General features: G+C 26.1%; 1 protein-coding gene across 3 annotated transcripts in view; it reads left to right on the plus strand.

Moving 5' to 3' along the window:
* Tk (Tachykinin) overlaps window positions 1-26557 on the plus strand; it is a 271387-nt gene that overhangs the window by 234710 nt on the left and 10120 nt on the right. The gene's annotated exons all lie outside the window — the stretch shown is intronic.

Consider the following 26557-nt stretch of genomic DNA (forward strand, 5'->3'; position numbering starts at 1 on the left):
TGAAAAAGAGAAATCTTTAACTTCAAATATCTCAATAACTACTCGATAGATATTTTTTATATTTCTCTTGTATTTGGAGACCACTATTGTCTTTAATTGTATAAAATTTAATAAAAATCTGTCGAGTAGGAAACGAGATATATTGAGTTAAAGTTTGTTTCCGTTTGAAAAAAAGAAATCTTTTACTTCAAATATCTCAATAACTACTCGATAGATTTTGTTTATATTTCACTTGTATTTGGAGACCACTATTGTCTTCAATTCTTTAAAATTTATTAAAAATCTGTCGAGTAGGAAACGAGATATTTTGAGTTAATGTTTGCTTCCGTTTGAAAAAGAGAAATCTTTAACTTCAAATATCTCAATAACTACTCGATAGATTTTGTTTATATTTCACTTTTATTTGGAGACCACTATTGTCTTTAATTGTATAAAATTTAATAAAAATCTGTCGAGTAGGAAACGAGATATATTGAGTTAAAGTTTGTTTCCGTTTGAAAAAGAGAAATCTTTAACTTCAAATATCTCCATAACTACTCGATAGATATTGTTTATATTTCACTTGTATTTGGAGATATATTGAGTTAAAGTTTGTTTCCGTTTGAAAAAGAGAAATCTTTAACTTCAAATATCTCAATAACTACTCGATAGATTTTGTTTATATTTTACTTGTATTTGGAGACCTCTATTGTCTTTAATTGTGTAAAATTTTATGAAAATCTGTCGAGTAGGAAACGAGATATATTGAGTTAAAGTTTGTTTCCGTTTGATAAAGAGAAATCTTTAACTTCAAATATCTCAATAACTACTCGATAGATTTTGTTTATATTTCACTTGTATTTGGAGACCACTATTGTCTTTAATTGTATAAAATTTAATAAAAATCTGTCGAGTAGGAAACGAGATATATTGAGTTAAAGTTTGTTTCCGTTTGATAAAGAGAAATCTTTAACTTCAAATATCTCAATAACTACTCGATAGATTTTGTTTATATTTCACTTGTATTTGGAGACCACTATTGTCTTTAATTGTATAAAATTTAATAAAAATCTGTCGAGTAGGAAACGAGATATATTGAGTTAAAGTTTGTTTCCGTTTGAAAAATAGAAATCTTTAACTTCAAATATCACAATAACTACTCGATAGATTTTGTTTATATTTCACTTGTATTTGGAGACCACTATTGTCTTTAATTGTATAAAATTTAATAAAAATCTGTCGAGTAGGAAACGAGATATATTGAGTTAAAGTTTGTTTCTGTTTGAAAAAGAAAAATCTTTAACTTCAAATATCTCAATAACTACTCGATACATTTTGTCTATATGTCACTTGTATTTGGAGACCACTATTGTCTTTAATTGTATAAAATTTAATGAAAATCTGTCGAGTAGGAAACGAGATATATTGAGTTAAAGTTTGTTTCCGTTTGATAAAGAGAAATCTTTAACTTCAAATATCACAATAACTACTCAATAGATTTTGTTTATATTTCACTTGTATTTGGAGACCACTATTGTCTTTAATTGTATAAAATTTAATAAAAATCTGTCGAGTAGGAAACGAGATATATTGAGTTAAAGTTTGTTTCTGTTTGAAAAAGAGAAATCTTTAACTTCAAATATCTCAATAACTACTAGATACATTTTGTCAATGTCACTTGTATTTGGAGACCACTATTGTCTTTAATTGTATAAAATTTAATGAAAATCTGTCGAGTAGGAAACGAGATATATTGAGTTAATGTTTGCTTCCGTTTGAAAAAGAGAAATCTTTAACTTCAAATATCTCAATAACTACTCGATAGATTTTGTTTATATTTCACTTGTATTTGGAGACCACTATTGTCTTCAATTCTATAAAATATAATAAAAATCTGTCGAGTAGGAAACGAGATATATTGAGTTAAAGTTTGTTTCCGTTTGATAAAGAGAAATCTTTAACTTCAAATATCTCAATAACTACTCGATAGATATTGTTTATATTTCACTTTTATTTGGAGACCACTATTGTCTTTAATTGTATATAATTTAATAAAAATCTGTCGAGTGGGAAACGAGATATATTGAGTTAAAGTTTGTTTCCGTTTGAAAAAGAGAAATCTTTAACTTCAAATATCTCAATAACTACTCGATAGATATTGTTTATATTTCACTTGTATTTGGAGATATATTGAGTTAAAGTTTGTTTCCGTTTGAAAAAGAGAAATCTTTAACTTCAAATATCTCAATAACTACTCGATAGATTTTGTTTATATTTTACTTGTATTTGGAGACCACTATTTACTTTAATTGTATAAAATTTAATAAAAATCTGTCGAGTAGGAAACGAGATATATTGAGTTAAAGTTTGTTTCCGTTTGAAAAAGAGAAATCTTTAACTTCAAATATCTCAATAACTACTCGATAGATATTGTTTATATTTCACTTTTATTTGGAGACCACTATTGTCTTTAATTGTATAAAATTTAATAAAAATCTGTCGAGTAGGAAACGAGATATATTGAGTTAAAGTTTGTTTCCGTTTGAAAAAGAGAAATCTTTAACTTCAAATATTTCAATAACTACTCGAAAGATATTGTTTATATTTCACTTTTATTTGGAGACCACTATTGTCTTTAATTGTATAAAATTTAATAAAAATCTGTCGAGTATGAAACGAGATATATTGAGTTAAAGTTTGTTTCCGTTTGAAAAAGAGAAATCTTTAACTTCAAATATCTCAATAACTACTCGATAGATTTTGATTATATTTTACTTGTATTTGGAGACCTCTATTGTCTTTAATTGTGTAAAATTTAATGAAAATCTGTCGAGTAGGAAACGAGATATATTGAGTTAAAGTTTGTTTTTGTTTGATAAAGAGAAATCTTTAACTTCAAATATCTCAATAACTACTCGATAGATTTTGTTTATATTTCACTTGTATTTGGAGACCACTATTGTCTTTAATTGTATAAAATTTAATAAAAATCTGTCGAGTAGGAAACGAGATATATTGAGTTAAAGTTTGTTTCCGTTTGAAAAAGAGAAATCTTTAACTTCAAATATCACAATAACTACTCGATAGATTTTGTTTATATTTCACTTGTATTTGAAGACCACTATTGTCTTTAATTGTATAAAATTTAATAAAAATCTGTCGAGTAGGAAACGAGATATATTGAGTTAAAGTTTGTTTCTGTTTGAAAAAGAGAAATCTTTAACTTCAAATATCTCAATAACTACTCGATACATTTTGTCTATATGTCACTTGTATTTGGAGACCACTATTGTCTTTAATTGTATAAAATTTAATGAAAATCTGTCGAGTAGGAAACGAGATATATTGAGTTAAAGTTTGTTTCCGTTTGAAAAAGAGAAATGTTTAACTTCAAATATCTCAATAACTACTCGATAGATTTTGTTTATATTTCACTTGTATTTGGAGACCACTATTGTCTTTAATTGTATAAAATTTAATAAAAATCTGTCGAGTAGGAAACGAGATATATTGAGTTAAAGTTTGTTTCCGTTTGAAAAAGAGAAATCTTTACCTTCAAATATCTCAATAACTACTCGATAGATATTGTTTATATTTCACTTGTATTTGGAGATATATTGAGATAAAGTTTGTTTCCGTTTGAAAAAGAGAAATCTTTAACTTCAAATATCTCAATAACTACTCGATAGATTTTGTTTATATTTTACTTGTATTTGGAGACCTCTATTGTCTTTAATTGTGTAAAATTTAATGAAAATCTGTCGAGTAGGAAACGAGATATATTGAGTTAAAGTTTGTTTCCGTTTGATAAAGAGAAATCTTTAACTTCAAATATCTCAATAACTACTCGATAGATTTTGTTTATATTTCACTTGTATTTGGAGACCACTATTGTCTTTAATTGTATAAAATTTAATAAAAATCTGTCGAGTAGGAAACGAGATATATTGAGTTAAAGTTTGTTTCCGTTTGATAAAGAGAAATCTTTAACTTCAAATATCTCAATAACTACTCGATAGATTTTGTTTATATTTCACTTGTATTTGGAGATCACTATTGTCTTTAATTGTATAAAATTTAATAAAATTCTGTCGAGTAGGAAACGAGATATATTGAGTTAAAGTTTGTTTCCGTTTGAAAAAGAGAAATCTTTAACTTCAAATATCACAATAACTACTCGATAGATTTTGTTTATATTTCACTTGTATTTGGAGACCACTATTGTCTTTAATTGTATAAAATTTAATAAAAATCTGTCGAGTAGGAAACGAGATATATTGAGTTAAAGTTTGTTTCTGTTTGAAAAAGAGAAATCTTTAACTTCAAATATCTCAATAACTACTCGATACATTTTGTCTATATGTCACTTGTATTTGGAGACCACTATTGTCTTTAATTGTATAAAATTTAATAAAAATCTGTCGAGTAGGAAACGAGATATATTGAGTTAAAGTTTGTTTCCGTTTGAAAATGAGAAATCTTTAACTTCAAATATCTCAATAACTACTCGATAGATATTGTTTATATTTCACTTGTATTTGGAGATATATTGAGTTAAAGTTTGTTTCCGTTTGAAAAAGAGAAATCTTTAACTTCAAATATCACAATAACTACTCGATAGATTTTGTTTATATTTCACTTGTATTTGGAGACCACTATTGTCTTTAATTGTATAAAATTTAATAAAAATCTGTCGAGTAGGAAACGAGATATATTGAGTTAAAGTTTGTTTCTGTTTGAAAAAGAAAAATCTTTAACTTCAAATATCTCAATAACTACTCGATACATTTTGTCTATATGTCACTTGTATTTGGAGACCACTATTGTCTTTAATTGTATAAAATTTAATGAAAATCTGTCGAGTAGGAAACGAGATATATTGAGTTAAAGTTTGTTTCCGTTTGATAAAGAGAAATCTTTAACTTCAAATATCACAATAACTACTCAATAGATTTTGTTTATATTTCACTTGTATTTGGAGACCACTATTGTCTTTAATTGTATAAAATTTAATAAAAATCTGTCGAGTAGGAAACGAGATATATTGAGTTAAAGTTTGTTTCTGTTTGAAAAAGAGAAATCTTTAACTTCAAATATCTCAATAACTACTAGATACATTTTGTCAATGTCACTTGTATTTGGAGACCACTATTGTCTTTAATTGTATAAAATTTAATGAAAATCTGTCGAGTAGGAAACGAGATATATTGAGTTAATGTTTGCTTCCGTTTGAAAAAGAGAAATCTTTAACTTCAAATATCTCAATAACTACTCGATAGATTTTGTTTATATTTCACTTGTATTTGGAGACCACTATTGTCTTCAATTCTATAAAATATAATAAAAATCTGTCGAGTAGGAAACGAGATATATTGAGTTAAAGTTTGTTTCCGTTTGATAAAGAGAAATCTTTAACTTCAAATATCTCAATAACTACTCGATAGATATTGTTTATATTTCACTTTTATTTGGAGACCACTATTGTCTTTAATTGTATATAATTTAATAAAAATCTGTCGAGTGGGAAACGAGATATATTGAGTTAAAGTTTGTTTCCGTTTGAAAAAGAGAAATCTTTAACTTCAAATATCTCAATAACTACTCGATAGATATTGTTTATATTTCACTTGTATTTGGAGATATATTGAGTTAAAGTTTGTTTCCGTTTGAAAAAGAGAAATCTTTAACTTCAAATATCTCAATAACTACTCGATAGATTTTGTTTATATTTTACTTGTATTTGGAGACCACTATTTACTTTAATTGTATAAAATTTAATAAAAATCTGTCGAGTAGGAAACGAGATATATTGAGTTAAAGTTTGTTTCCGTTTGAAAAAGAGAAATCTTTAACTTCAAATATCTCAATAACTACTCGATAGATATTGTTTATATTTCACTTTTATTTGGAGACCACTATTGTCTTTAATTGTATAAAATTTAATAAAAATCTGTCGAGTAGTAAACGAGATATATTGAGTTAAAGTTTGTTTCCGTTTGAAAAAGAGAAATCTTTAACTTCAAATATTTCAATAACTACTCGAAAGATATTGTTTATATTTCACTTTTATTTGGAGACCACTATTGTCTTTAATTGTATAAAATTTAATAAAAATCTGTCGAGTATGAAACGAGATATATTGAGTTAAAGTTTGTTTCCGTTTGAAAAAGAGAAATCTTTAACTTCAAATATCTCAATAACTACTCGATAGATTTTGATTATATTTTACTTGTATTTGGAGACCTCTATTGTCTTTAATTGTGTAAAATTTAATGAAAATCTGTCGAGTAGGAAACGAGATATATTGAGTTAAAGTTTGTTTTTGTTTGATAAAGAGAAATCTTTAACTTCAAATATCTCAATAACTACTCGATAGATTTTGTTTATATTTCACTTGTATTTGGAGACCACTATTGTCTTTAATTGTATAAAATTTAATAAAAATCTGTCGAGTAGGAAACGAGATATATTGAGTTAAAGTTTGTTTCCGTTTGAAAAAGAGAAATCTTTAACTTCAAATATCACAATAACTACTCGATAGATTTTGTTTATATTTCACTTGTATTTGAAGACCACTATTGTCTTTAATTGTATAAAATTTAATAAAAATCTGTCGAGTAGGAAACGAGATATATTGAGTTAAAGTTTGTTTCTGTTTGAAAAAGAGAAATCTTTAACTTCAAATATCTCAATAACTACTCGATACATTTTGTCTATATGTCACTTGTATTTGGAGACCACTATTGTCTTTAATTGTATAAAATTTAATGAAAATCTGTCGAGTAGGAAACGAGATATATTGAGTTAAAGTTTGTTTCCGTTTGAAAAAGAGAAATCTTTAACTTCAAATATCTCAATAACTACTCGATAGATATTTTTTATATTTCTCTTGTATTTGGAGACCACTATTGTCTTTAATTGTATAAAATTTAATAAAAATCTGTCGAGTAGGAAACGAGATATATTGAGTTAAAGTTTGTTTTCGTTTGAAAAAAAGAAATCTTTTACTTCAAATATCTCAATAACTACTCGATAGATTTTGTTTATATTTCACTTGTATTTGGAGACCACTATTGTCTTCAATTCTGTAAAATTTATTAAAAATCTGTCGAGTAGGAAACGAGATATTTTGAGTTAATGTTTGCTTCCGTTTGAAAAAGAGAAATCTTTAACTTCAAATATCTCAATAACTACTCGATAGATTTTGTTTATATTTCACTTGTATTTGGAGACCACTATTGTCTTCAATTCTATAAAATATAATAAAAATCTGTCGAGTAGGAAACGAGATATATTGAGTTAAAGTTTGTTTCCGTTTGAAAAAGAGAAATGTTTAACTTCAAATATCTCAATAACTACTCGATAGATTTTGTTTATATTTCACTTGTATTTGGAGACCACTATTGTCTTTAATTGTATAAAATTTAATAAAAATCTGTCGAGTAGGAAACGAGATATATTGAGTTAAAGTTTGTTTCCGTTTGAAAAAGAGAAATCTTTACCTTCAAATATCTCAATAACTACTCGATAGATATTGTTTATATTTCACTTGTATTTGGAGATATATTGAGATAAAGTTTGTTTCCGTTTGAAAAAGAGAAATCTTTAACTTCAAATATCTCAATAACTACTCGATAGATTTTGTTTATATTTTACTTGTATTTGGAGACCTCTATTGTCTTTAATTGTGTAAAATTTAATGAAAATCTGTCGAGTAGGAAACGAGATATATTGAGTTAAAGTTTGTTTCCGTTTGATAAAGAGAAATCTTTAACTTCAAATATCTCAATAACTACTCGATAGATTTTGTTTATATTTCACTTGTATTTGGAGACCACTATTGTCTTTAATTGTATAAAATTTAATAAAAATCTGTCGAGTAGGAAACGAGATATATTGAGTTAAAGTTTGTTTCCGTTTGATAAAGAGAAATCTTTAACTTCAAATATCTCAATAACTACTCGATAGATTTTGTTTATATTTCACTTGTATTTGGAGATCACTATTGTCTTTAATTGTATAAAATTTAATAAAATTCTGTCGAGTAGGAAACGAGATATATTGAGTTAAAGTTTGTTTCCGTTTGAAAAAGAGAAATCTTTAACTTCAAATATCACAATAACTACTCGATAGATTTTGTTTATATTTCACTTGTATTTGGAGACCACTATTGTCTTTAATTGTATAAAATTTAATAAAAATCTGTCGAGTAGGAAACGAGATATATTGAGTTAAAGTTTGTTTCTGTTTGAAAAAGAGAAATCTTTAACTTCAAATATCTCAATAACTACTCGATACATTTTGTCTATATGTCACTTGTATTTGGAGACCACTATTGTCTTTAATTGTATAAAATTTAATAAAAATCTGTCGAGTAGGAAACGAGATATATTGAGTTAAAGTTTGTTTCCGTTTGAAAATGAGAAATCTTTAACTTCAAATATCTCAATAACTACTCGATAGATATTGTTTATATTTCACTTGTATTTGGAGATATATTGAGTTAAAGTTTGTTTCCGTTTGAAAAAGAGAAATCTTTAACTTCAAATATCACAATAACTACTCGATAGATTTTGTTTATATTTCACATGTATTTGGAGACCACTATTGTCTTTAATTGTATAAAATTTAATAAAAATCTGTCGAGTAGGAAACGAGATATATTGAGTTAAATTTTGTTTCTGTTTGAAAAAGAGAAATCTTTAACTTCAAATATCTCAATAACTACTCGATACATTTTGTCTATATGTCACTTGTATTTGGAGACCACTATTGTCTTTAATTGTATAAAATTTAATGAAAATCTGTCGAGTAGGAAACGAGATATATTGAGTTAAAGTTTGTTTCCGTTTGAAAAAGAGAAATCTTTAACTTCAAATATCTCAATAACTACTCGATAGATATTTTTTATATTTCTCTTGTATTTGGAGACCACTATTGTCTTTAATTGTATAAAATTTAATAAAAATCTGTCGAGTAGGAAACGAGATATACTGAGTTAAAGTTTGTTTCCGTTTGAAAAAAAGAAATCTTTTACTTCAAATATCTCAATAACTACTCGATAGATTTTGTTTATATTTCACTTGTATTTGGAGACCACTATTGTCTTCAATTCTGTAAAATTTATTAAAAATCTGTCGAGTAGGAAACGAGATATTTTGAGTTAATGTTTGCTTCCGTTTGAAAAAGAGAAATCTTTAACTTCAAATATCTCAATAACTACTCGATAGATTTTGTTTATATTTCACTTTTATTTGGAGACCACTATTGTCTTTAATTGTATAAAATTTAATAAAAATCTGTCGAGTAGGAAACGAGATATATTGAGTTAAAGTTTGTTTCCGTTTGAAAAAGAGAAATCTTTAACTTCAAATATCTCCATAACTACTCGATAGATATTGTTTATATTTCACTTGTATTTGGAGATATATTGAGTTAAAGTTTGTTTCCGTTTGAAAAAGAGAAATCTTTAACTTCAAATATCTCAATAACTACTCGATAGATTTTGTTTATATTTTACTTGTATTTGGAGACCTCTATTGTCTTTAATTGTGTAAAATTTTATGAAAATCTGTCGAGTAGGAAACGAGATATATTGAGTTAAAGTTTGTTTCCGTTTGATAAAGAGAAATCTTTAACTTCAAATATCTCAATAACTACTCGATAGATTTTGTTTATATTTCACTTGTATTTGGAGACCACTATTGTCTTTAATTGTATAAAATTTAATAAAAATCTGTCGAGTAGGAAACGAGATATATTGAGTTAAAGTTTGTTTCCGTTTGATAAAGAGAAATCTTTAACTTCAAATATCTCAATAACTACTCGATAGATTTTGTTTATATTTCACTTGTATTTGGAGACCACTATTGTCTTTAATTGTATAAAATTTAATAAAAATCTGTCGAGTAGGAAACGAGATATATTGAGTTAAAGTTTGTTTCCGTTTGAAAAAGAGAAATCTTTAACTTCAAATATCACAATAACTACTCGATAGATTTTGTTTATATTTCACTTGTATTTGGAGACCACTATTGTCTTTAATTGTATAAAATTTAATAAAAATCTGTCGAGTAGGAAACGAGATATATTGAGTTAAAGTTTGTTTCTGTTTGAAAAAGAAAAATCTTTAACTTCAAATATCTCAATAACTACTCGATACATTTTGTCTATATGTCACTTGTATTTGGAGACCACTATTGTCTTTAATTGTATAAAATTTAATGAAAATCTGTCGAGTAGGAAACGAGATATATTGAGTTAAAGTTTGTTTCCGTTTGATAAAGAGAAATCTTTAACTTCAAATATCACAATAACTACTCAATAGATTTTGTTTATATTTCACTTGTATTTGGAGACCACTATTGTCTTTAATTGTATAAAATTTAATAAAAATCTGTCGAGTAGGAAACGAGATATATTGAGTTAAAGTTTGTTTCTGTTTGAAAAAGAGAAATCTTTAACTTCAAATATCTCAATAACTACTAGATACATTTTGTCAATGTCACTTGTATTTGGAGACCACTATTGTCTTTAATTGTATAAAATTTAATGAAAATCTGTCGAGTAGGAAACGAGATATATTGAGTTAATGTTTGCTTCCGTTTGAAAAAGAGAAATCTTTAACTTCAAATATCTCAATAACTACTCGATAGATTTTGTTTATATTTCACTTGTATTTGGAGACCACTATTGTCTTCAATTCTATAAAATATAATAAAAATCTGTCGAGTAGGAAACGAGATATATTGAGTTAAAGTTTGTTTCCGTTTGATAAAGAGAAATCTTTAACTTCAAATATCTCAATAACTACTCGATAGATATTGTTTATATTTCACTTTTATTTGGAGACCACTATTGTCTTTAATTGTATATAATTTAATAAAAATCTGTCGAGTGGGAAACGAGATATATTGAGTTAAAGTTTGTTTCCGTTTGAAAAAGAGAAATCTTTAACTTCAAATATCTCAATAACTACTCGATAGATATTGTTTATATTTCACTTGTATTTGGAGATATATTGAGTTAAAGTTTGTTTCCGTTTGAAAAAGAGAAATCTTTAACTTCAAATATCTCAATAACTACTCGATAGATTTTGTTTATATTTTACTTGTATTTGGAGACCACTATTTACTTTAATTGTATAAAATTTAATAAAAATCTGTCGAGTAGGAAACGAGATATATTGAGTTAAAGTTTGTTTCCGTTTGAAAAAGAGAAATCTTTAACTTCAAATATCTCAATAACTACTCGATAGATATTGTTTATATTTCACTTTTATTTGGAGACCACTATTGTCTTTAATTGTATAAAATTTAATAAAAATCTGTCGAGTAGGAAACGAGATATATTGAGTTAAAGTTTGTTTCCGTTTGAAAAAGAGAAATCTTTAACTTCAAATATTTCAATAACTACTCGAAAGATATTGTTTATATTTCACTTTTATTTGGAGACCACTATTGTCTTTAATTGTATAAAATTTAATAAAAATCTGTCGAGTATGAAACGAGATATATTGAGTTAAAGTTTGTTTCCGTTTGAAAAAGAGAAATCTTTAACTTCAAATATCTCAATAACTACTCGATAGATTTTGATTATATTTTACTTGTATTTGGAGACCTCTATTGTCTTTAATTGTGTAAAATTTAATGAAAATCTGTCGAGTAGGAAACGAGATATATTGAGTTAAAGTTTGTTTTTGTTTGATAAAGAGAAATCTTTAACTTCAAATATCTCAATAACTACTCGATAGATTTTGTTTATATTTCACTTGTATTTGGAGACCACTATTGTCTTTAATTGTATAAAATTTAATAAAAATCTGTCGAGTAGGAAACGAGATATATTGAGTTAAAGTTTGTTTCCGTTTGAAAAAGAGAAATCTTTAACTTCAAATATCACAATAACTACTCGATAGATTTTGTTTATATTTCACTTGTATTTGAAGACCACTATTGTCTTTAATTGTATAAAATTTAATAAAAATCTGTCGAGTAGGAAACGAGATATATTGAGTTAAAGTTTGTTTCTGTTTGAAAAAGAGAAATCTTTAACTTCAAATATCTCAATAACTACTCGATACATTTTGTCTATATGTCACTTGTATTTGGAGACCACTATTGTCTTTAATTGTATAAAATTTAATGAAAATCTGTCGAGTAGGAAACGAGATATATTGAGTTAAAGTTTGTTTCCGTTTGAAAAAGAGAAATCTTTAACTTCAAATATCTCAATAACTACTCGATAGATATTTTTTATATTTCTCTTGTATTTGGAGACCACTATTGTCTTTAATTGTATAAAATTTAATAAAAATCTGTCGAGTAGGAAACGAGATATATTGAGTTAAAGTTTGTTTTCGTTTGAAAAAAAGAAATCTTTTACTTCAAATATCTCAATAACTACTCGATAGATTTTGTTTATATTTCACTTGTATTTGGAGACCACTATTGTCTTCAATTCTGTAAAATTTATTAAAAATCTGTCGAGTAGGAAACGAGATATTTTGAGTTAATGTTTGCTTCCGTTTGAAAAAGAGAAATCTTTAACTTCAAATATCTCAATAACTACTCGATAGATTTTGTTTATATTTCACTTGTATTTGGAGACCACTATTGTCTTCAATTCTATAAAATATAATAAAAATCTGTCGAGTAGGAAACGAGATATATTGAGTTAAAGTTTGTTTCCGTTTGAAAAAGAGAAATGTTTAACTTCAAATATCTCAATAACTACTCGATAGATTTTGTTTATATTTCACTTGTATTTGGAGACCACTATTGTCTTTAATTGTATAAAATTTAATAAAAATCTGTCGAGTAGGAAACGAGATATATTGAGTTAAAGTTTGTTTCCGTTTGAAAAAGAGAAATCTTTACCTTCAAATATCTCAATAACTACTCGATAGATATTGTTTATATTTCACTTGTATTTGGAGATATATTGAGATAAAGTTTGTTTCCGTTTGAAAAAGAGAAATCTTTAACTTCAAATATCTCAATAACTACTCGATAGATTTTGTTTATATTTTACTTGTATTTGGAGACCTCTATTGTCTTTAATTGTGTAAAATTTAATGAAAATCTGTCGAGTAGGAAACGAGATATATTGAGTTAAAGTTTGTTTCCGTTTGATAAAGAGAAATCTTTAACTTCAAATATCTCAATAACTACTCGATAGATTTTGTTTATATTTCACTTGTATTTGGAGACCACTATTGTCTTTAATTGTATAAAATTTAATAAAAATCTGTCGAGTAGGAAACGAGATATATTGAGTTAAAGTTTGTTTCCGTTTGATAAAGAGAAATCTTTAACTTCAAATATCTCAATAACTACTCGATAGATTTTGTTTATATTTCACTTGTATTTGGAGATCACTATTGTCTTTAATTGTATAAAATTTAATAAAATTCTGTCGAGTAGGAAACGAGATATATTGAGTTAAAGTTTGTTTCCGTTTGAAAAAGAGAAATCTTTAACTTCAAATATCACAATAACTACTCGATAGATTTTGTTTATATTTCACTTGTATTTGGAGACCACTATTGTCTTTAATTGTATAAAATTTAATAAAAATCTGTCGAGTAGGAAACGAGATATATTGAGTTAAAGTTTGTTTCTGTTTGAAAAAGAGAAATCTTTAACTTCAAATATCTCAATAACTACTCGATACATTTTGTCTATATGTCACTTGTATTTGGAGACCACTATTGTCTTTAATTGTATAAAATTTAATAAAAATCTGTCGAGTAGGAAACGAGATATATTGAGTTAAAGTTTGTTTCCGTTTGAAAATGAGAAATCTTTAACTTCAAATATCTCAATAACTACTCGATAGATATTGTTTATATTTCACTTGTATTTGGAGATATATTGAGTTAAAGTTTGTTTCCGTTTGAAAAAGAGAAATCTTTAACTTCAAATATCACAATAACTACTTGATAGATTTTGTTTATATTTCACTTGTATTTGAAGACCACTATTGTCTTTAATTGTATAAAATTTAATAAAAATCTGTCGAGTAGGAAACGAGATATATTGAGTTAAAGTTTGTTTCTGTTTGAAAAAGAGAAATCTTTAACTTCAAATATCTCAATAACTACTCGATACATTTTGTCTATATGTCACTTGTATTTGGAGACCACTATTGTCTTTAATTGTATAAAATTTAATGAAAATCTGTCGAGTAGGAAACGAGATATATTGAGTTAAAGTTTGTTTCCGTTTGAAAAAGAGAAATCTTTAACTTCAAATATCTCAATAACTACTCGATAGATATTTTTTATATTTCTCTTGTATTTGGAGACCACTATTGTCTTTAATTGTATAAAATTTAATAAAAATCTGTCGAGTAGGAAACGAGATATATTGAGTTAAAGTTTGTTTTCGTTTGAAAAAAAGAAATCTTTTACTTCAAATATCTCAATAACTACTCGATAGATTTTGTTTATATTTCACTTGTATTTGGAGACCACTATTGTCTTCAATTCTGTAAAATTTATTAAAAATCTGTCGAGTAGGAAACGAGATATTTTGAGTTAATGTTTGCTTCCGTTTGAAAAAGAGAAATCTTTAACTTCAAATATCTCAATAACTACTCGATAGATTTTGTTTATATTTCACTTGTATTTGGAGACCACTATTGTCTTCAATTCTATAAAATATAATAAAAATCTGTCGAGTAGGAAACGAGATATATTGAGTTAAAGTTTGTTTCCGTTTGAAAAAGAGAAATGTTTAACTTCAAATATCTCAATAACTACTCGATAGATTTTGTTTATATTTCACTTGTATTTGGAGACCACTATTGTCTTTAATTGTATAAAATTTAATAAAAATCTGTCGAGTAGGAAACGAGATATATTGAGTTAAAGTTTGTTTCCGTTTGAAAAAGAGAAATCTTTACCTTCAAATATCTCAATAACTACTCGATAGATATTGTTTATATTTCACTTGTATTTGGAGATATATTGAGATAAAGTTTGTTTCCGTTTGAAAAAGAGAAATCTTTAACTTCAAATATCTCAATAACTACTCGATAGATTTTGTTTATATTTTACTTGTATTTGGAGACCTCTATTGTCTTTAATTGTGTAAAATTTAATGAAAATCTGTCGAGTAGGAAACGAGATATATTGAGTTAAAGTTTGTTTCCGTTTGATAAAGAGAAATCTTTAACTTCAAATATCTCAATAACTACTCGATAGATTTTGTTTATATTTCACTTGTATTTGGAGACCACTATTGTCTTTAATTGTATAAAATTTAATAAAAATCTGTCGAGTAGGAAACGAGATATATTGAGTTAAAGTTTGTTTCCGTTTGATAAAGAGAAATTTTTAACTTCAAATATCTCAATAACTACTCGATAGATTTTGTTTATATTTCACTTGTATTTGGAGATCACTATTGTCTTTAATTGTATAAAATTTAATAAAATTCTGTCGAGTAGGAAACGAGATATATTGAGTTAAAGTTTGTTTCCGTTTGAAAAAGAGAAATCTTTAACTTCAAATATCACAATAACTACTCGATAGATTTTGTTTATATTTCACTTGTATTTGGAGACCACTATTGTCTTTAATTGTATAAAATTTAATAAAAATCTGTCGAGTAGGAAACGAGATATATTGAGTTAAAGTTTGTTTCTGTTTGAAAAAGAGAAATCTTTAACTTCAAATATCTCAATAACTACTCGATACATTTTGTCTATATGTCACTTGTATTTGGAGACCACTATTGTCTTTAATTGTATAAAATTTAATAAAAATCTGTCGAGTAGGAAACGAGATATATTGAGTTAAAGTTTGTTTCTGTTTGAAAAAGAGAAATCTTTAACTTCAAATATCTCAATAACTACTCGATACATTTTGTCTATATGTCACTTGTATTTGGAGACCACTATTGTCTTTAATTGTATAAAATTTAATGAAAATCTGTCGAGTAGGAAACGAGATATATTGAGTTAAAGTTTGTTTCCGTTTGAAAAAGAGAAATCTTTAACTTCAAATATCTCAATAACTACTCGATAGATATTTTTTATATTTCTCTTGTATTTGGAGACCACTATTGTCTTTAATTGTATAAAATTTAATAAAAATCTGTCGAGTAGGAAACGAGATATATTGAGTTAAAGTTTGTTTTCGTTTGAAAAAAAGAAATCTTTTACTTCAAATATCTCAATAACTACTCGATAGATTTTGTTTATATTTCACTTGTATTTGGAGACCACTATTGTCTTCAATTCTGTAAAATTTATTAAAAATCTGTCGAGTAGGAAACGAGATATTTTGAGTTAATGTTTGCTTCCGTTTGAAAAAGAGAAATCTTTAACTTCAAATATCTCAATAACTACTCGATAGATTTTGTTTATATTTCACTTGTATTTGGAGACCACTATTGTCTTCAATTCTATAAAATATAATAAAAATCTGTCGAGTAGGAAACGAGATATATTGAGTTAAATTTGTTTCCGTTTGAAAAAGAGAAATGTTTAACTTCAAATATCTCAATAACTACTCGATAGATTTTGTTTATATTTCACTTGTATTTGGAGACCACTATTGTCTTTAATTGTATAAAATTTAATAAAAATCTGTCGAGTAGGAAACGAGATATATTGAGTTAAAGTTTGTTTCCGTTTGAAAAAGAGAAATCTTTACCTTCAAATATCTCAATAACTACTCGATAGATATTGTTTATATTTCACTTGTATTTGGAGATATATTGAGATAAAGTTTGTTTCCGTTTGAAAAAGAGAAATCTTTAACTTCAAATATCTCAATAACTACTCGATAGATTTTGTTTATATTTTACTTGTATTTGGAGACCTCTATTGTCTTTAATTGTGTAAAATTTAATGAAAATCTGTCGAGTAGGAAACGAGATATATTGAGTTAAAGTTTGTTTCCGTTTGATAAAGAGAAATCTTTAACTTCAAATATCTCAATAACTACTCGATAGATTTTGTTTATATTTCACTTGTATTTGGAGACCACTATTGTCTTTAATTGTATAAAATTTAATAAAAATCTGTCGAGTAGGAAACGAGATATATTGAGTTAAAGTTTGTATCCGTTTGATAAAGAGAAATCTTTAACTTCAAATATCTCAATAACTACTCGATAGATTTTGTTTATATTTCACTTGTATTTGGAGATCACTATTGTCTTTAATTGTATAAAATTTAATAAAATTCTGTCGAGTAGGAAACGAGATATATTGAGTTAAAGTTTGTTTCCGTTTGAAAAAGAGAAATCTTTAACTTCAAATATCACAATAACTACTCGATAGATTTTGTTTATATTTCACTTGTATTTGGAGACCACTATTGTCTTTAATTGTATAAAATTTAATAAAAATCTGTCGAGTAGGAAACGAGATATATTGAGTTAAAGTTTGTTTCTGTTTGAAAAAGAGAAATCTTTAACTTCAAATATCTCAATAACTACTCCATACATTTTGTCTATATGTCACTTGTATTTGGAGACCACTATTGTCTTTAATTGTATAAAATTTAATGAAAATCTGTCGAGTAGGAAACGAGATATATTGAGTTAAAGTTTGTTTCCGTTTGAAAAAGAGAAATCTTTAACTTCAAATATCTCAATAACTACTCGATAGATATTTTTTATATTTCTCTTGTATTTGGAGACCACTATTGTCTTTAATTGTATAAAATTTAATAAAAATCTGTCGAGTAGGAAACGAGATATATTGAGTTAAAGTTTGTTTCCGTTTGAAAAAAAGAAATCTTTTACTTCAAATATCTCAATAACTACTCGATAGATTTTGTTTATATTTCACTTGTATTTGGAGACCACTATTGTCTCCAATTCTGTAAAATTTATTAAAAATCTGTCGAGTAGGAAACGAGATATTTTGAGTTAATGTTTGCTTCCGTTTGAAAAAGAGAAATCTTTAACTTCAAATATCTCAATAACTACTCGATAGATTTTGTTTATATTTCACTTGTATTTGGAGACCACTATTGTCTTCAATTCTATAAAATATAATAAAAATCTGTCGAGTAGGAAACGAGATATATTGAGTTAAAGTTTGTTTCCGTTTGAAAAAGAGAAATGTTTAACTTCAAATATCTCAATAACTACTCGATAGATATTGTTTATATTTCACTTTTATTTGGAGACCACTATTGTCTTTAATTGTATAAAATTTAATAAAAATCTGTCGAGTAGGAAACGAGATATATTGAGTTAAAGTTTGTTTCCGTTTGAAAAAGAGAAATCTTTAACTTCAAATATCTCAATAACTACTCGATAGATATTGTTTATATTTCACTTGTATTTGGAGATATATTGAGTTAAAGTTTGTTTCCGTTTGAAAAAGAGAAATCTTTAACTTCAAATATCTCAATAACTACTCGATAGATTTTGTTTATATTTTACTTGTATTTGGAGACCTCTATTGTCTTTAATTGTGTAAAATTTAATGAAAATCTGTCGAGTAGGAAACGAGATATATTGAGTTAAAGTTTGTTTCCGTTTGATAAAGAGAAATCTTTAACTTCAAATATCTCAATAACTACTCGATAGATTTTGTTTATATTTCACTTGTATTTGGAGACCACTATTGTCTTTAATTGTATAAAATTTAATAAAAATCTGTCGAGTAGGAAACGAGATATATTGAGTTAAAGTTTGTTTCCGTTTGATAAAGAGAAATCTTTAACTTCAAATATCTCAATAACTACTCGATAGATTTTGTTTATATTTCACTTGTATTTGGAGACCACTATTGTCTTTAATTGTATAAAATTTAATAAAAATCTGTCGAGTAGGAAACGAGATATATTGAGTTAAAGTTTGTTTCCGTTTGAAAAAGAGAAATATTTAACTTCAAATATCACAATAACTACTCGATAGATTTTGTTTATATTTCACTTGTATTTGGAGACCACTATTGTCTTTAATTGTATAAAATTTAATAAAAATCTGTCGAGTAGGAAACGAGATATATTGAGTTAAAGTTTGTTTCTGTTTGAAAAAGAGAAATCTTTAACTTCAAATATCTCAATAACTACTCCATACATTTTGTCTATATGTCACTTGTATTTGGAGACCACTATTGTCTTTAATTGTATAAAATTTAATGAAAATCTGTCGAGTAGGAAACGAGATATATTGAGTTAAAGTTTGTTTCCGTTTGAAAAAGAGAAATCTTTAACTTCAAATATCTCAATAACTACTCGATAGATATTTTTTATATTTCTCTTGTATTTGGAGACCACTATTGTCTTTAATTGTATAAAATTTAATAAAAATCTGTCGAGTAGGAAACGAGATATATTGAGTTAAAGTTTGTTTCCGTTTGAAAAAAAGAAATCTTTTACTTCAAATATCTCAATAACTACTCGATAGATTTTGTTTATATTTCACTTGTATTTGGAGACCACTATTGTCTCCAATTCTGTAAAATTTATTAAAAATCTGTCGAGTAGGAAACGAGATATTTTGAGTTAATGTTTGCTTCCGTTTGAAAAAGAGAAATCTTTAACTTCAAATATCTCAATAACTACTCGATAGATTTTGTTTATATTTCACTTGTATTTGGAGACCACTATTGTCTTCAATTCTATAAAATATAATAAAAATCTGTCGAGTAGGAAACGAGATATATTGAGTTAAAGTTTGTTTCCGTTTGAAAAAGAGAAATGTTTAACTTCAAATATCTCAATAACTACTCGATAGATATTGTTTATATTTCACTTTTATTTGGAGACCACTATTGTCTTTAATTGTATAAAATTTAATAAAAATCTGTCGAGTAGGAAACGAGATATATTGAGTTAAAGTTTGTTTCCGTTTGAAAAAGAGAAATCTTTAACTTCAAATATCTCAATAACTACTCGATAGATATTGTTTATATTTCACTTGTATTTGGAGATATATTGAGTTAAAGTTTGTTTCCGTTTGAAAAAGAGAAATCTTTAACTTCAAATATCTCAATAACTACTCGATAGATTTTGTTTATATTTTACTTGTATTTGGAGACCTCTATTGTCTTTAATTGTGTAAAATTTAATGAAAATCTGTCGAGTAGGAAACGAGATATATTGAGTTAAAGTTTGTTTCCGTTTGATAAAGAGAAATCTTTAACTTCAAATATCTCAATAACTACTCGATAGATTTTGTTTATATTTCACTTGTATTTGGAGACCACTATTGTCTTTAATTGTATAAAATTTAATAAAAATCTGTCGAGTAGGAAACGAGATATATTGAGTTAAAGTTTGTTTCCGTTTGATAAAGAGAAATCTTTAACTTCAAATATCTCAATAACTACTCGATAGATTTTGTTTATATTTCACTTGTATTTGGAGACCACTATTGTCTTTAATTGTATAAAATTTAATAAAAATCTGTCGAGTAGGAAACGAGATATATTGAGTTAAAGTTTGTTTCCGTTTGAAAAAGAGAAATATTTAACTTCAAATATCACAATAACTACTCGATAGATTTTGTTTATATTTCACTTGTATTTGGAGACCACTATTGTCTTTAATTGTATAAAATTTAATAAAAATCTGTCGAGTAGGAAACGAGATATATTGAGTTAAAGTTTGTTTCTGTTTGAAAAAGAGAAATCTTTAACTTCAAATATCTCAATAACTACTCGATACATTTTGTCTATATGTCACTTGTATTTGGAGACCACTATTGTCTTTAATTGTATAAAATTTAATGAAAATCTGTCGAGTAGGAAACGAGATATATTGAGTTAAAGTTTGTTTCCGTTTGAAAAAGAGAAATCTTTAACTTCAAATATCTCAATAACTACTCGATAGATATTTTTTATATTTCTCTTGTATTTGGAGACCACTATTGTCTTTAATTGTATAAAATTTAATAAAAATCTGTCGAGTAGGAAACGAGATATATTGAGTTAAAGTTTGTTTCCGTTTGAAAAAAAGAAATCTTTTACTTCAAATATCTCAATAACTACTCGATAGATTTTGTTTATATTTCACTTGTATTTGGAGACCACTATTGTCTTCAATTCTGTAAAATTTATTAAAAATCTGTCGAGTAGGAAACGAGATATTTTGAGTTAATGTTTGCTTCCGTTTGAAAAAGAGAAATCTTTAACTTCAAATATCTCAATAACTACTCGATAGATTTTGTTTATATTTCACTTGTATTTGGAGACCACTATTGTCTTCAATTCTATAAAATATAATAAAAATCTGTCGAGTAGGAAACGAGATATATTGAGTTAAAGTTTGTTTCCGTTTGAAAAAGAGAAATGTTTAACTTCAAATATCTCAATAACTACTCGATAGATATTGTTTATATTTCACTTTTATTTGGAGACCACTATTGTCTTTAATTGTATAAAATTTAATAAAAATCTGTCGAGTAGGAAACGAGATATATTGAGTTAAAGTTTGTTTCCGTTTGAAAAAGAGAAATCTTTAACTTCAAATATCTCAATAACTACTCGATAGATATTGTTTATATTTCACTTGTATTTGGAGATATATTGAGTTAAAGTTTGTTTCCGTTTGAAAAAGAGAAATCTTTAACTTCAAATATCTCAATAACTACTCGATAGATTTTGTTTATATTTTACTTGTATTTGGAGACCTCTATTGTCTTTAATTGTGTAAAATTTAATGAAAATCTGTCGAGTAGGAAACGAGATATATTGAGTTAAAGTTTGTTTCCGTTTGATAAAGAGAAATCTTTAACTTCAAATATCTCAATAACTACTCGATAGATTTTGTTTATATTTCACTTGTATTTGGAGACCACTATTGTCTTTAATTGTATAAAATTTAATAAAAATCTGTCGAGTAGGAAACGAGATATATTGAGTTAATTTTGTTTCCGTTTGAAAAAAAGAAATCTTTAACTTCAAATATCTCAATAACTACTCGATAGATATTGTTTATATTTCACTTGTATTTGGAGATATATTGAGTTAAAGTTTGTTTCCGTTTGAAAAAGAGAAATCTTTAACTTCAAATATCTCAATAACTACTCGATAGATTTTGTTTATATTTCACTTGTATTTGGAGACCACTATTGTCTTTAATTGTATAAAATTTAATAAAAATCTGTCGAGTAGGAAACGAGATATATTGAGTTAATTTTGTTTCCGTTTGAAAAAAAGAAATCTTTAACTTCAAATATCTCAATAACTACTCGATAGATTTTGTTTATATTTCACTTGTATTTGGAGACCACTATTGTCTTCAATTCTATAAAATTTATTAAAAATCTGTCGAGTAGGAAACGAGATATTTTGAGTTAATGTTTGCTTCCGTTTGAAAAAGAGAAATCTTTAACTTCAAATATCTCAATAACTACTCGATAGATTTTGTTTATATTTCACTTGTATTTGGAGACCACTATTGTCTTCAATTCTATAAAATATAATAAAAATCTGTCGAGTAGGAAACGAGATATATTGAGTTAAAATTTGTTTCCGTTTGAAAAAGAGAAATCTTTAACTTCAAATATCTCAATAACTACTCGATACATTTTGTCTATATGTCACTTGTATTTGGAGACCACTATTGTCTTTAATTGTATAAAATTTAATGAAAATCTGTCGAGTAGGAAACGAGATATATTGAGTTAAAGTTTGTTTCCGTTTGAAAAAGAGAAATCTTTAACTTCAAATATCTCAATAACTACTCGATAGATATTTTTTATATTTCTCTTGTATTTGGAGACCACTATTGTCTTTAATTGTATAAAATTTAATAAAAATCTGTCGAGTAGGAAACGAGATATATTGAGTTAAAGTTTGTTTCCGTTTGAAAAAAAGAAATCTTTTACTTCAAATATCTCAATAACTACTCGATAGATTTTGTTTATATTTCACTTGTATTTGGAGACCACTATTGTCTTCAATTCTGTAAAATTTATTAAAAATCTGTCGAGTAGGAAACGAGATATTTTGAGTTAATGTTTGCTTCCGTTTGAAAAAGAGAAATCTTTAACTTCAAATATCTCAATAACTACTCAATAGATTTTGTTTATATTTCACTTGTATTTGGAGACCACTATTGTCTTCAATTCTATAAAATATAATAAAAATCTGTCGAGTAGGAAACGAGATATATTGAGTTAAAGTTTGTTTCCGTTTGAAAAAGAGAAATGTTTAACTTCAAATATCTCAATAACTACTCGATAGATATTGTTTATATTTCACTTTTATTTGGAGACCACTATTGTCTTTAATTGTATAAAATTTAATAAAAATCTGTCGAGTAGGAAACGAGATATATTGAGTTAAAGTTTGTTTCCGTTTGAAAAAGAGAAATCTTTAACTTCAAATATCTCAATAACTACTCGATACATTTTGTCTATATGTCACTTGTATTTGGAGACCACTATTGTCTTTAATTGTATAAAATTTAATGAAAATCTGTCGAGTAGGAAACGAGATATATTGAGTTAAAGTTTGTTTCCGTTTGATAAAGAGAAATCTTTAACTTCAAATATCACAATAACTACTCAATAGATTTTGTTTATATTTCACTTGTATTTGGAGACCACTATTGTCTTTAATTGTATAAAATTTAATAAAAATCTGTCGAGTAGGAAACGAGATATATTGAGTTAAAGTTTGTTTCCGTTTGAAAAAGAGAAATCTTTAACTTCAAATATCACAATAACTACTCGATAGATTTTGTTTATATTTCACTTGTATGTGGAGACCACTATTGTCTTTAATTGTATAAAATTTAATAAAAATCTGTCGAGTAGGAAACGAGATATATTGAGTTAAAGTTTGTTTCTGTTTGAAAAAGAGAAATCTTTAACTTCAAATATCTCAATAACTACTCCATGCATTTTGTCTATATGTCACTTGTATTTGGAGACCACTATTGTCTTTAATTGTATAAAATTTAATGAAAATCTGTCGAGTAGGGAACGAGATATATTGAGTTAAAGTTTGTTTCCGTTTGAAAAAGAGAAATCTTTAACTTCAAATATCTCAATAACTACTCGATAGATATTTTTTATATTTCTCTTGTATTTGGAGACCACTATTGTCTTTAATTGTATAAAATTTAATAAAAATCTGTCGAGTAGGAAACGAGATATATTGAGTTAAAGTTTGTTTCCGTTTGAAAAAAAGAAATCTTTTACTTCAAATATCTCAATAACTACTCGATAGATTTTGTTTATATTTCACTTGTATTTGGAGACCACTATTGTCTCCAATTCTGTAAAATTTATTAAAAATCTGTCGAGTAGGAAACGAGATATTTTGAGTTAATGTTTGCTTCCGTTTGAAAAAGAGAAATCTTTAACTTCAAATATCTCAATAACTACTCGATAGATTTTGTTTATATTTCACTTGTATTTGGAGACCACTATTGTCTTCAATTCTATAAAATATAATAAAAATCTGTCGAGTAGGAAACGAGATATATTGAGTTAAAGTTTGTTTCCGTTTGAAAAAGAGAAATGTTTAACTTCAAATATCTCAATAACTACTCGATAGATATTGTTTATATTTCACTTTTATTTGGAGACCACTATTGTCTTTAATTGTATAAAATTTAATAAAAATCTGTCGAGTAGGAAACGAGATATATTGAGTTAAAGTTTGTTTCCGTTTGAAAAAGAGAAATCTTTAACTTCAAATATCTCAATAACTACTCGATAGATATTGTTTATATTTCACTTGTATTTGGAGATATATTGAGTTAAAGTTTGTTTCCGTTTGAAAAAGAGAAATCTTTAACTTCAAATATCTCAATAACTACTCGATAGATTTTGTTTATATTTTACTTGTATTTGGAGACCTCTATTGTCTTTAATTGTGTAAAATTTAATGAAAATCTGTCGAGTAGGAAACGAGATATATTGAGTTAAAGTTTGTTTCCGTTTGATAAAGAGAAATCTTTAACTTCAAATATCTCAATAACTACTCGATAGATTTTGTTTATATTTCACTTGTATTTGGAGACCACTATTGTCTTTAATTGTATAAAATTTAATAAAAATCTGTCGAGTAGGAAACGAGATATATTGAGTTAAAGTTTGTTTCCGTTTGATAAAGAGAAATCTTTAACTTCAAATATCTCAATAACTACTCGATAGATTTTGTTTATATTTCACTTGTATTTGGAGACCACTATTGTCTTTAATTGTATAAAATTTAATAAAAATCTGTCGAGTAGGAAACGAGATATATTGAGTTAAAGTTTGTTTCCGTTTGAAAAAGAGAAATATTTAACTTCAAATATCACAATAACTACTCGATAGATTTTGTTTATATTTCACTTGTATTTGGAGACCACTATTGTCTTTAATTGTATAAAATTTAATAAAAATCTGTCGAGTAGGAAACGAGATATATTGAGTTAAAGTTTGTTTCTGTTTGAAAAAGAGAAATCTTTAACTTCAAATATCTCAATAACTACTCGATACATTTTGTCTATATGTCACTTGTATTTGGAGACCACTATTGTCTTTAATTGTATAAAATTTAATGAAAATCTGTCGAGTAGGAAACGAGATATATTGAGTTAAAGTTTGTTTCCGTTTGAAAAAGAGAAATCTTTAACTTCAAATATCTCAATAACTACTCGATAGATATTTTTTATATTTCTCTTGTATTTGGAGACCACTATTGTCTTTAATTGTATAAAATTTAATAAAAATCTGTCGAGTAGGAAACGAGATATATTGAGTTAAAGTTTGTTTCCGTTTGAAAAAAAGAAATCTTTTACTTCAAATATCTCAATAACTACTCGATAGATTTTGTTTATATTTCACTTGTATTTGGAGACCACTATTGTCTTCAATTCTGTAAAATTTATTAAAAATCTGTCGAGTAGGAAACGAGATATTTTGAGTTAATGTTTGCTTCCGTTTGAAAAAGAGAAATCTTTAACTTCAAATATCTCAATAACTACTCGATAGATTTTGTTTATATTTCACTTGTATTTGGAGACCACTATTGTCTTCAATTCTATAAAATATAATAAAAATCTGTCGAGTAGGAAACGAGATATATTGAGTTAAAGTTTGTTTCCGTTTGAAAAAGAGAAATGTTTAACTTCAAATATCTCAATAACTACTCGATAGATATTGTTTATATTTCACTTTTATTTGGAGACCACTATTGTCTTTAATTGTATAAAATTTAATAAAAATCTGTCGAGTAGGAAACGAGATATATTGAGTTAAAGTTTGTTTCCGTTTGAAAAAGAGAAATCTTTAACTTCAAATATCTCAATAACTACTCGATAGATATTGTTTATATTTCACTTGTATTTGGAGATATATTGAGTTAAAGTTTGTTTCCGTTTGAAAAAGAGAAATCTTTAACTTCAAATATCTCAATAACTACTCGATAGATTTTGTTTATATTTTACTTGTATTTGGAGACCTCTATTGTCTTTAATTGTGTAAAATTTAATGAAAATCTGTCGAGTAGGAAACGAGATATATTGAGTTAAAGTTTGTTTCCGTTTGATAAAGAGAAATCTTTAACTTCAAATATCTCAATAACTACTAGATAGATTTTGTTTATATTTCACTTGTATTTGGAGACCACTATTGTCTTTAATTGTATAAAATTTAATA

This window comes from Rhodnius prolixus, unplaced genomic scaffold, assembly GCF_049639745.1.
Source record: "Rhodnius prolixus isolate KJV_2025 unplaced genomic scaffold, Rpr scaffold_18, whole genome shotgun sequence".
Taxonomy (NCBI): domain Eukaryota; kingdom Metazoa; phylum Arthropoda; class Insecta; order Hemiptera; family Reduviidae; genus Rhodnius; species Rhodnius prolixus.